Source organism: Carettochelys insculpta, chromosome 5 (assembly GCF_033958435.1).
Source record: "Carettochelys insculpta isolate YL-2023 chromosome 5, ASM3395843v1, whole genome shotgun sequence".
In the NCBI taxonomy this organism is placed as follows: Eukaryota; Metazoa; Chordata; order Testudines; family Carettochelyidae; genus Carettochelys; species Carettochelys insculpta.
The window spans coordinates 69,636,480-69,648,634 of NC_134141.1; positions in this window are offsets into that span (position 1 = coordinate 69,636,480).

Sequence of the window (12,155 nt, forward strand, 5' to 3'; positions counted from 1 at the left end):
TGAGAACTAGATTATTTAATGAAACTTGGTAACTTACTTTGATACATTTTAAATTATCCTTGGTTTCAAAAATAGCTGAAACTTTCCAGTTTTCTTATATAATTGACAAATATAGCACTAACCTTTCCAATAACTTATAGTATGAATGAACCTCATCAACAACAAATAGTCTCTGTCCTCTAGAATTAAAATATCCAGTATCACTTTGTCCATTACTCTGTGTTATTTGGGTTGGTTGGCCCATAAATTGGGCACAAGCATTTACCATATCAATTTTTGTTCATGTTTCATCAACATATTACCTATTGTGACTTCCTTCCATAATTTTATGACCCATGTAACCTTCAGAAATTATCTTTAGGTTTTTTTAATATAAATGAGATTACAATATATTTGTCTTTATGGAGAACACTGTCAGCCTTGCAGACTTTTTATATCTGATACACCAGTTATTTAAGCGTTAGCTGATTTTTCCCTACAGTGTATGCAGCATACGTCATAGACTCCTTCTCACCCGGAAGCTGTTTTAACTTGTTCCCACCTGCTAGATGAAATGGCCCCTGGGTACTGCTAATGTAAATGTCAATGTCAGATTCAATTTTTTTGATCTCCAACGTTCAGGATTTCATTCCAGATCTGGGATCAAATGTGAGCTACAATTAATTAACTTCAGTCAGACATCATATGACTGGCACTTCAACAGTAGACTTGAATTCCAGAGTGTGTTTTCCCCAGGCTTTGCTATCTAATATTTAATAAGCATTTGCGATGAATTTCAATCCTAAAAGGTACTCTATCAACCCATTTATGTAAGGACTTATGGCTAAATGTGATTGTGCCATATCAATAGTGCAAGCAAAAAATAACAGCATGTGTTTTAACAACCGGGCATGATAGCAAGGATCATACCTCTAGGCAATGTGCTAGCAGAATAAATAAAATATGATGATTTTGCCAGTTTAATAATGATACATTTTAAATAAGTCTTATGTTTTGAAACAAACTAGGATTTTCAATTTAAAAAATAAATCCCTTTCTCTGTGTTGCACATAGTAGTTGAAAGCTATAACCTCTGTTTAAAATATGCTCAAAGTTACTCCAGCTTGTCTGTCTTACGATTCAGTTGATGGCATATTGGCTGTGTTCCTCCTCTCTGGAATTGGAGAAGGCATTAGTTTTAGTCATTCTCCCTCTCTCTTTCTTTATGGACAGTTTGTATGAATGTTTTCTGCTGGATTACAAAACAAATCCATCCTTTCCTGGTACTGTGTGGTGTTCTTAAAGAAGCAACAAGTCCACCAGACATCTTTTTTTTAATATTCAAACACAGCACCTACACCTGTTCGTGAGCTTCCTATCTCTCTGGCTGAAGGAGGTCTGCAGGAGTTTGTGCATTTTAAAGTTGAGTGTGACCTTCCCTGGTGACATTGTTATGTAAGATATTCAAGGCGTTGGAATTAAAAGTTTTATTCTTTTTATCTGTATTTTAGGTTTAATAATGTAGCAATGTAAGGTAACATAGTAACCCATGTAACGTTTTATTAATTTTATCAAGTTTTTTAATTGAATATGCCTTTCTTTGTTTTAAAGTTTGGTGAGTTTAGTAAGTAAAAAGACAGAGTTTTGGTATTGTCTATGTTAATAAGATTAGAGGAATGTTGGAGGCTGAAGTCTTGTTCGATTTGCAATGACACTTGCTTTGCCCAATATGAGTTACCATGGTACAATGCTTTTCTGTGAAAGTCCTTGTAAAAAAAATGTTTGTGTGAAAGTTGTATGTCTGTGTCGAAATAAAGGTGTAAAGTTTATCCACAGAGCCAGAGGGCCAAGAAAGGAGGAGCAAACTGTAGGTAAAAGACTTATCTGCATCAGAAAAAATCGTCAGTACATACCCATGGTCAAGGAGTGATCAGATGGGCAAATTGATGACTCCAAAGCATGGAGCAGGCATCTCAAAGATGGTTCATTACAGGATGAGCCTTTCAGAATAATTATTGATTACATTACAGGATAAGCCTTTTGGAAATAATTAACATCAAAAAGATAATACACCAGTCACAGACTAACACAGCAAAATCCATAAACTTCAACAGAGGAAAGCATTATAAAAGCAGGGTGCTTTGCCACGGGACTTTGGGTTCCTCTTGCCACCAACTCTAGGAGAGCATCGAATTGTGACCAACAAAGGCCCTGATCCCCCTCGGTGATTGATCTAACTGGCCACTAGATTGATCCAGACTCTAAATTGGTAGCTATATCATTGTTTGGTGGTACTTTGTGTATATGGTGTCTGTGTGAGTGATTGAAAAAGCATATGCTACTGCTGTATTCTCAATAAATGCAGTATACTGCCTTTCCCCCTATAAATGATCTCATGTGCTTCGTTTAAGCATAACATAGGTGATTATTTCCGGGAATTATCTCCAAAGTCTTTTAATACAGTGGAAATATCACCAGATTATCTGTCTGTTTTCTTGATAGAAAATAATCTCCAGGAAGAGCAGAAGCTTTGCTGTTGTCTGAGCCCAAATAATTAGGGGTTACAGCCTCAGCTGGAGGGAGTAAGCACAATCTTCATTGAAATGTCTGTTCAGCTGTGTGCCAGTGAAATGGATATTCTTTTTACTTTTTAGCAAGGTTCTCTTAAATGCATACAGACACAACGAAAGTTTGTTGTCCTGCATAACCACATATACTGGGCATAGCAGCGTCATGTGCTCTTATTCTTTGCCACAGTCTTGTCCCATTATTTGGGGTTGGCACTTCTTGTTCTTCATCTCAGGGGCTGTGACTACACTAACAAGTTCTTTTGAAAGATTTTTAGAAAGAGGGCTCTTTTGAAAGATCCCATGGAGCGTCTATATACACAAAAGGTGGTTTTTTAAAAGTAAATTGAAACAATGTGGTGCTCCTTTTGAAATCGCTCTTCCTTTCCTGTTTCAGGAGGAGTGCCCCCTTTTGAAAGCTGCTTTCAAAAGAAAATATATAGATGCTGTACAGGCCTTTTGCAAAAAAGCAGTCCTTATGAGGTCTGATTTTTCAATCCCGGGCCCGTTCTTTCAAAGAGTGGGGGCTGTGAGGGTGTTCTATTTTGAAAGAGCAGATCACATTCTTGATCGGCTTTTTTCTGTGTGTGGACGCACTCTTTTGAACTAAGCTCTTTGGGAAGAGATCTTCTGCAATGGCTTCTTGCAAAAGCTCTCTGTAGAGTAGACGTAGCTTGAGTGTTCTTGTCAAGTGCACCTTGCAAACTGCCAACAGCCCTCTGTGTCCTGCTTCTGCATCTTGAATCATTTTTTCTAGGTTTTCCTCATGATCTTTGTCCAATGAGTACTGGCTCATCTAGTTTCTGTCCAACAATATCCCACTCTTCATTTTCTCACATAAGCTAGCTATCTCAGTTGATGCTACCTCAGCTCTTCCCTGATAAGAACCTGTATCGTGGCTTGTACCCAGGGTTTAAATTCAGCCAAAGCTGACCAGAGCAAAGCTTGGGTAAACATGCCCCATGAAGCCCTGAGCCCAGTGCCTGTCAGGGTACAGAACCCCAGAGTCTCAGTGCACCCTCCATGGCTGAAGCCCCAAGTCCTGGGCTGTTGGAAGTATTCAGGAAGAATTTTGAGTCTTGCTTGTCCATTTTCATTCTGTGGCCTATCAGGACTTACCTTATGGAGCATCCACCTAAACATTAACCTTTGCTAGTGTGAAGTCTTCCTCCTTTCTCCCTCAGTTGTCAGCATTCGAATCTATAAGTAATGGCTGGCCTAATCATGATCTTATACATGTTGTTCTTGTGTTTACTTGGCATAGTGTTACCACAGGGAATTCCTGTCGACTCCCTCCATTTACACCAAATGTTCTTCATGCAGCTCCTAAAATTGACATGAAAGGAGAACTTGTACAATGGCTGGCTCCATTGCTCTCGCCTTTAAACAGGCAGTCTATCCTTGGATACCTCTTTACTCCTCAAAGTTTTGAGGAGTAAATGGACTTAGATGTAATGCGGACACTTCGAAGTACCCACAGCTGACCTGCAGCTATATGCAAGCCAGCACTTCGAAGTTGCCAAGGGGAAGATTTTCACTTATGAAGTGCTACATATGCACAGCAGCCCTTCATTAGTAATCTCCCAATGCTTTCATTACCATGCCCCCTTCAACGTTCGGGCCTAGTCTAGACACAACCTCAGTGTGGTATTTTCAAAAGTGCAAAGATTAAGAATTTTACCACTTATTTTACTGAGGGCAGAGTAAGATCAACACTAAACTTGTCTGAAAATTCTTCCTTCTAATATGAGTCCTCCTTTGTGCAGGTGAATTTGATGCCTGAAACATATGTTTAAATTTTTCATGTACAACTAAATTGCAAGTAAAAAACCTACCTCCTGCCTATGTATCTGAAAGCTGTTGCAAAAGAAACCTCCCCCCCCCCCACAAAAAAAACAGTATTCTTACTGTTCTGCATAGTGTGATTAATTTCTGAGTTAATGTACTTTTCTCACCTGTGAACTTGAAGGCAAAGTAATGGAGTATAATTGATACACTCAAGGTTATTCAGAACATTTTCCATTATTGATAATTAAACTTCAAATGACTGGATGGGACAGAGAAGTCATTACACTTGTGAATGTAGCCCTACAATTTTAAATGCATTAGCTTAATTACAATAAAAATATTAGAGCACTTCAGCTACAAACAAAGGGAGACCACCTTGGATTAGTGGTGGGCAATTATTTAAGGCAATGATCCGTGACCACATTGAAGCTTTTTACAACAAGTGCAGAAAGAGCAGTGAAAGATGGTAAACTAAGCAGAGAAAAACATTTTCAGTAAGACCCTGGGTTATTTCAATATTAGTTGAAGATAAATGAGAAAAGGTAATCACATAGCCAATAGTATCTGGATCACAGTTTTTGGTCTTGCTGTGTTTGTGTGGGAGGGGGGGAGCAGAATCCAAGCAAAATTTCTCAGCTCAGTAGTTTGTATTTTGTGTGACCCAAAACTAGTCACAAATTTGACACATTTACCAAATAGTTTTCGCTTTCCAAAAATTTTTCAGATTGGTTTTGAAAGGTGATGTAAGCAAAGTTAATGAAATGGAAACGAGGGAGCCTCCTTTTATACTACTTGTTCTAGTGACCAAGATACTCACCTGGAATGTAGTGCAAGGATCTGAACTTTGGTTTTACATAATAGGCACCATCTTTAAGCACTAGGCTATGGGAAGTTCTGCAGCAGGGTTATCGCACTGTTTTCTCTTGGAGCTGTTCCACTGTGTATAAACGGCCAGTAGAGCAGGAAGAGGAATTTGGGTCTTTCACCTCTCCCAGTGGAGTGCTTTAAAGATTGGGCAGTAGGGTGCTTGCCATTTTGGTGTGTCAGCCTTTCTTGTCAAAGCTGCTCCACTGTGTATAAAATAGTCATGGGTCTGCAGAAAGTGAACAAGTGGCCTCATGGTTAGGGCATTAAGCTGGGAGCAACAACACTCCAGACACATCAGGCAGAGGAAGAAATTGAATTCTGGGTCCCCCACAACCCTGGTGAGTACTCTAGCTGCTAGACTAAAGGTCATAAGAGAAATCTAGCACTTTGGCTCCTTGGCTTTTTATTTAAACTGTCCCAAACCCAACATTTAATTGGGCATCAAACTACACATTTTATTCATACAGAAATGATTTTTGATTTGCAGGATTCTCTATTTTATGTTTCTGTTTTGGTTTGACCTGAACTTAAAGATAGAGGGAGGAGTAGTGGGGTGTCTGTTAGTTCTGATTTATCCAGCTCTGATGGGTTTTCTAGCATAGAACCTGCAATAGGACCCTTGCAGGATGCTCTATGAAAGTACGTAGGTCTATGTTAGCAGATACAGGTGCATGATTGGAGCCTCAGACACAACTTAAATAACAAGTTTTGTTATCATAACAAGCAAAATTGCTGTGAGCAGGAGGATGAGAGTAATGATCTCATAACTTGGGCTCTGATTTAGCAAACATGTAAGCCTGTGCTTGACTTCAAGTTTCCATTATTCTAAAGTGAAGCCGATGCTTACATACTGTACGTACATGTCTAAAGTTAAGCATAAGTTTCAGTACCTCTGAATCAGATGCTTGGTTAGTAAAATAGCTGCAATTAGGATAATCTCAGAAACGGAAATAAAAAGTTGAGGGATATGAAGGAAGCAAAGTCTCTCTGGGCACCCTGAAAATTAATGTTTTCTTCCATATCACAAACCCTTTTATAGAGCTAATACCCAAGGAGAAGACATTTGGAATAAATTATATTCGTCTTCTAGAGGAGCTGGGATCAGCACAGCTAGAGAGAAACAAATGAAACAATGTTATCACCCTATGGTGGATACATTTAATTATGTGCTGCAGCCACAGGGGTTGTTCAGTCACTTAATATGACACAATTTCATTATTTTACGAGCCTAACAGAGCCCCATAAAATGGTTTCCTTGCCCTCTTGCATGAGCCTCTCTGCACAAAGACCAGGAGAGATCCCAGCTTTATCACCTGAATTCGTAAATTAATTCACTCAGCACAAGCACATTTTGGTTTGAGTCATTTTTATGCCTTTGTGACATCAAGTAATATAGGAGCTCCAGAAAAGAAAGTATGGAATTCACTGATATTCCCAAGGGCAGCAGAAGCTCTGTGGAACAATCAGATCTTATGATTGCATTTGAAGGGGAACATAGGTTTTGTCCTGCATCTTTCCATGGAAATGCCTTACATTTAAAAATTGTTTTTTCTATTATCCTTGGCAAAATAGTTGTTGGTCTCAGCTACATAAACAAGGTAAAATGACCATATATCGATCCTTGTGAACTTTATAAATGTTGGTGATATTTGATTCCCTACATACATGTAAGCTATGCAGATATCGCTAATCCTGTGTTCTAGATAAAACATATGCACAGTTACCTGAAAAGAACATCATTTATTGCAAAGTCAGGCACTCAAAGCACCCATGTGGACTACTCAAGTTAGCACAATTTAGGCAGCCTTAATTCTTTCCCCTTGTGTAGCCATTCGGTGCATTGAATGAGACATAAGTCTGTGGAAAAACAGTAAGTGGTCATGGTGGTGTACAGTAAAGACTGTTTCATCACGTATGTGAACAAGGAGGTTGATTGTAGGTAACACAAGCAACCATAAATCAGTCATTTTCTGCTGGTGAAGTGTCTGCCTTTGTAACATAAATGACATCATTTTAAATGTGGGGCTCTTCTGGGGGAGGGATAGGTGGGAGGAAGGGAATCCAGAGGGACTATGAAGAGTCACAGAGGGGCCTGACAAGGTTCTCTCTCTTCAGTCCCTGGAAAGCTGAATTTAAGAACATAAGAGGGGCTGTGCTGTGTCAGACCAATGATCTATTTAGCTTAGTATCCTGCTTTCGACAGGGCTAGTGCCAGATATTTCTGAAGGAATGACTAGAAGAGGGTAATTTTGAATAATTCACCTCTCATCCAGTCCCAGCCTCTGGTAGTGCGAGGTTTAGGGTCACCCTAAAAGATGAGGTGAACTCCTGCCCTATGGGATGTCTTCAGAGGCAGGATGCAGTGCATGGGCCACGTGCTAGGTTGGGAAGAGGGTGATGAGGTTCAGTCCAGCTCCTCCTTTCATATCACTCTCAGAAATCTTTTTTTTTTAAATCTCCTAATATATTTAAATACTTTGACATTAATCATACAAATGAAAGAAGAAAATATGGATCCTGGTCCTCATCTCTGCTGAAAAGTGCATAACATACCTTGAGAGGGAATGCAAAAGGGGATCGAAGCATGGTGGCTGCTCTATTGTGGATGTTACCTGACAATTACAGCAGCTAAGAATTGTCATGACTATGGGATGGCTTGGTCATGCCCCTTTCTTCTACATCCTTGCATCAACCAAAGGAAGGGGTGTGGTGGGAACTGAAGTGGTGACTCTATATTACCTGAGAATCTCCTTATGCTCAGATGACCTTTCTTTGACTAGATAAACCTAGCTGTACAGTGGCAGTACAATGGCAGAAAGCTGGCTCTGACATGGGCAGGTCTAACCCAGGGGTCAGCCACCTTTTTGAGACTGAGTGCCAAAATTTGAGGTTTTGATCTCTGTGTATGGTCTGAGTGCAGGCGATAATTTTTAAAGTCAGTAATAGGCCGTTATAAAACAGCTTCATTAATAAGTGAAATAAGTGCGGAGCTTTACTGTTTAGGTGGTGGTTGGTAGCATTAGCTGGTCTTTTGTTAATCCACAGGTAGCATGGCTTTGAGCAAGCTCTCACCTGCATGGGGGAGGAGGGGTGGGCTGAGTTCTGCCTAGCATGCAGATGAAAATTGGCTCGTGTGCCACTCCTGACACACCTGCCAGGGGTTGCTGACCCCTTTTCTAACCTATGATTTCAGATGTAAACTGCTACAGATAAAAATTGTAGAAAACTTTCAGCAGTGGCCATACCCTTGCACTCCACACTCACGGCCAAAGTGCTTAAGATGAACTGCCTCTCTCTTAGCACTTGATTTCTATTCCTAGCAAAGTAAATGTACTTAAATGACTGTAGCATCAGCTTACCTGCACCTCCTAACGCATTTCCAAAACCAATTTATAAACCTCTGACATTCTGTGATGGGTTTTTCACCTCATACTGGCTACATCTGCACTTACGAAAAACTTCAAAATGGCCATGCTAATGGCCAAATCAGAGAAGGCTAATGAGGTGCTGCAATGAATATGCAGCACCTCATTAGCATGCTGCCAGCTGTGGCACTTTGAGAGTGCCGCGTTTCAGTCACACAACTCAGCTGCATGGGGGTCCTTTTCGAAAGGACCCTGTAGACTTTAAAATCCCCTTATTCCTATCGGCTATCAAAAGGACCCCTGTGTAGCCGAGACATGAGAGAGTGGAATGCGGCGCCTTTGAAGCGCCATGGCTGGTGGCATGCTAATGAGGTGCTGAGTATTCATTTCAGTGCCTCATTAGTATTCTTCAATTTGGCCATTAGCATGGCCCTTTCAAAGTTTTTCATAATTGTAGACACAGACACTGTCAAGGAAGACTAAAATCAGACTAAGGCAGCTATGCAGGGAGCTGACAATTGGAGCGAGGATCCATAGAACAACCAGTCAGGGCCCAGAATATGCCCATAAGAGCAACTTCCAGACCAGTTTGAGGATATTTGAGGAAGCCCAGAAGAATATGCTTTTAGTAGGCTCTGGGAAAGTAGTTGCTTTGACAGAGCAGCTGCTAGCAAGGACCTGGGGAGAGAAAGGGGACCTAGCTTGCACAATACCCTGAGGAGAGAGTGAAGAATGTGTTGAGTCCATGGGAAATAGGCTAGGGATCTTAATCAACAGTACAGACATTGAGAGATTTGCAGCTGCTATCCATGGGGAGCGTCCATTGGCTGGCCACTGGGAAAACAGCAGGATTTGGATTATGATACCAATTTTCCATAGCTCTCCTCTGGAAGAGGGCTGAGTCATGGAGAGGCAGCTGTGGGACTTGGACTGAGGCAAGTCTTCAGATGGAGACGATGATGGAAGAGACACCACTAGGAAAAGATGTGCTGGCTGGGAGAGCGAATCCTTGAGATGGCCAGCAGAACATGCTGCTTGGGTTAATGTACTCTGTCACACTTTCCGAATGCAAATCATTGAAATGCAGAGGTGGACAAACCCTTGAGATAATTTATGTATCTGCCCTAGACTATTGAAAGACAGACACATGTGGATGTTCTTGGCTTTACTGATGTGAAGACTTCCACTGCAATCCACAAAACCATTTATAGGTGTAAAGTTAAGAATCGTAGACACGTAGGATTAGAAGGGATCTCAAGAGGCCCTTCAGTTTAATCACCTACACTGAGGCAGGACCAAGTAATTCTAGACTCTAATCCTGAAAGATTTTTCAACAACCTGTTCTTAGAAACCTCCCAGCATGGGGATGCCACAACTTTCCTTGTATATTTATTATAGATCTTAATTAGATTTATAGTTGGAAAGATTTTCCTAATATCCATGGTAAATCTCTGATGGCAGATTAAGCCCTTTCCCACTTGTCTTTATAATAATGAAATCTGTCACTCCACAACCAGTTTCACACTAATTACCCTCGAGCTTTAGATTTATAACCAGTTTCTCCCTAATAGTCATATCTAAAATGGACGTTCCACTGATTAATTCCTCCATCTTCTGAAACAAAAGCTTATACCCAACATACTTCAAGAACTTCCTCGCCTTTTTGTGTTTTGCCATGTTACTTTTTCAACAGATGTCAGAGTAGTTAAATGCCCTATTACTTCCAGGTCTTGAGGTTTTTTTGATTTTTCTGTTCTAGAAATGCCTCATCCAGCTCCTCCTGCATCAGGTGGTGGTCTATCCGGGACCCCTACCATAATATCACCCTTGTTTTTCCCCATTTTTATTTGTTCAGACTGAAATGCTCTTCTATGTCTTATATGTAATAAAATTGCTATTTGAGTTCAACTGATCAGAATGCTGTCTTAATTTAAACCAGAAATAGTGATGCCACCAGACAAACCAAATATGTGGCAAAATTATAGGACTGTCCTTATCCTCCACCCCCTCAAATAAAGAGTGGTATGCACTATGCAGTTCTTGGTTAGTATTTGTAACAAAGGATGGGCTATTTTATTTTACTATAAGTACGTATCAGTTAGGGTGCCAATAAACAATAATGAGGTGGTAAGCTTTTGTATAACAGATAGTTGAGAGAAAAACAAGGCACATTACTATTTTACCCAATACATTTAGTGCATTTTGACTCTTAGACATAAAATTAAATCTGTCTGAAAGAAGCTTATTTCAACAGATATCTCTCATAATAAAGATAGCTTTTAAATCAGGCACTCTTTCTAACACTGCAGATTTACTTCCATAACTCGCTATGGTCAAAACTTGGGGTGAGGGGGCCTCTTAATCTGTTTTACAGGCAAAAGTGGTTACAGTTTCATCTAAAAAAAAATCCAAATTATTTTTTTATTTCTGGTTTTGGCCTTTAATTGGAGACCACCTGTTTGACCGTCTAATCCACAGTACCTGAAGGTCTGATCCTGTGTTTGTGAAACTGACAACATTTCTCTTGACAATGGAGCTTTTCCCTTATAAAAATTAAGAGCTCAGGCTCTGAAAAGGATCAAATGAAAATCTCATTAGCCAGTTTCAAAAGTCTTCACATAGTTTCAAAACATAGCTATTAGAATAACAGCCATTAGCTATGGATATCAGTTGTATAAACAGAAAAAACTGGAGTTAGAAATGAGACTATTAATATTGGACATAGAGAAGATAAGTATTTTTGATCTAGTACAGAGCATACTTGTTGTAACCCATCAAAAGCTGGCATATTATTGCAACAGTGCAAATTCTGTATGTCAGCTATGCCACATCCATAATGACAACCTCCTACACCTATTCTAGTTTAACAGGATATTGGAAGGAAAACCACAACACTTGTCAAAAATTATCAGCCAGCAAACCCCTCTGCAATGCAATGTGTCTTGTATATGAAAGTAACGAAGAAAATGCAAATCTCTCTCAAAGAATATTTATAAATATTCCCCAACTGTATAATGGTTATGTGGAACTATTACAGGAAAAATGTGTCCTGCTGAATTAATGACAGCCTAGAGACTGTACCTACACAAAGTGCCATAATGTAATATTCTATTGAGCTGGTCTACCAGTTAGGGGAACTTTATAACAAATAGACCATCCTACATGGGTGCATGCCTTGGCAAATATATTAATCTATTCACGTTTGATATTTATCTCTGCTGCTGACTCAGCTCCATGATGCAGGTTTTCCCAGGTTCCTCTTTCTTTAAACATATTAGCTACATCTACACTAGAGCGCTCTTTCAAAAGGGTGCCATTCGAAAGAGTAGTCATAAGATGCCCTTTTGAAGGGGAGCATCTACGCACGGGCTGGGGCTGGCACCATCGATTCATGCCATCGAAAGGGCCATCTGCGAAGACTTCGAAAGAGATTGTCTAAGCATGCCTATGTTATCTTTTGAAAGAGGGGACTGGGAAATGCTGCAGCTGGGGCTTCATGGCAGACAAGTCCTCTGGGGTCACAGCCACCCTCCCCTTTAAAGGGCCCCTCCCCAACACACCCCTCCTGCACAGCATGACGCCTGCAGAC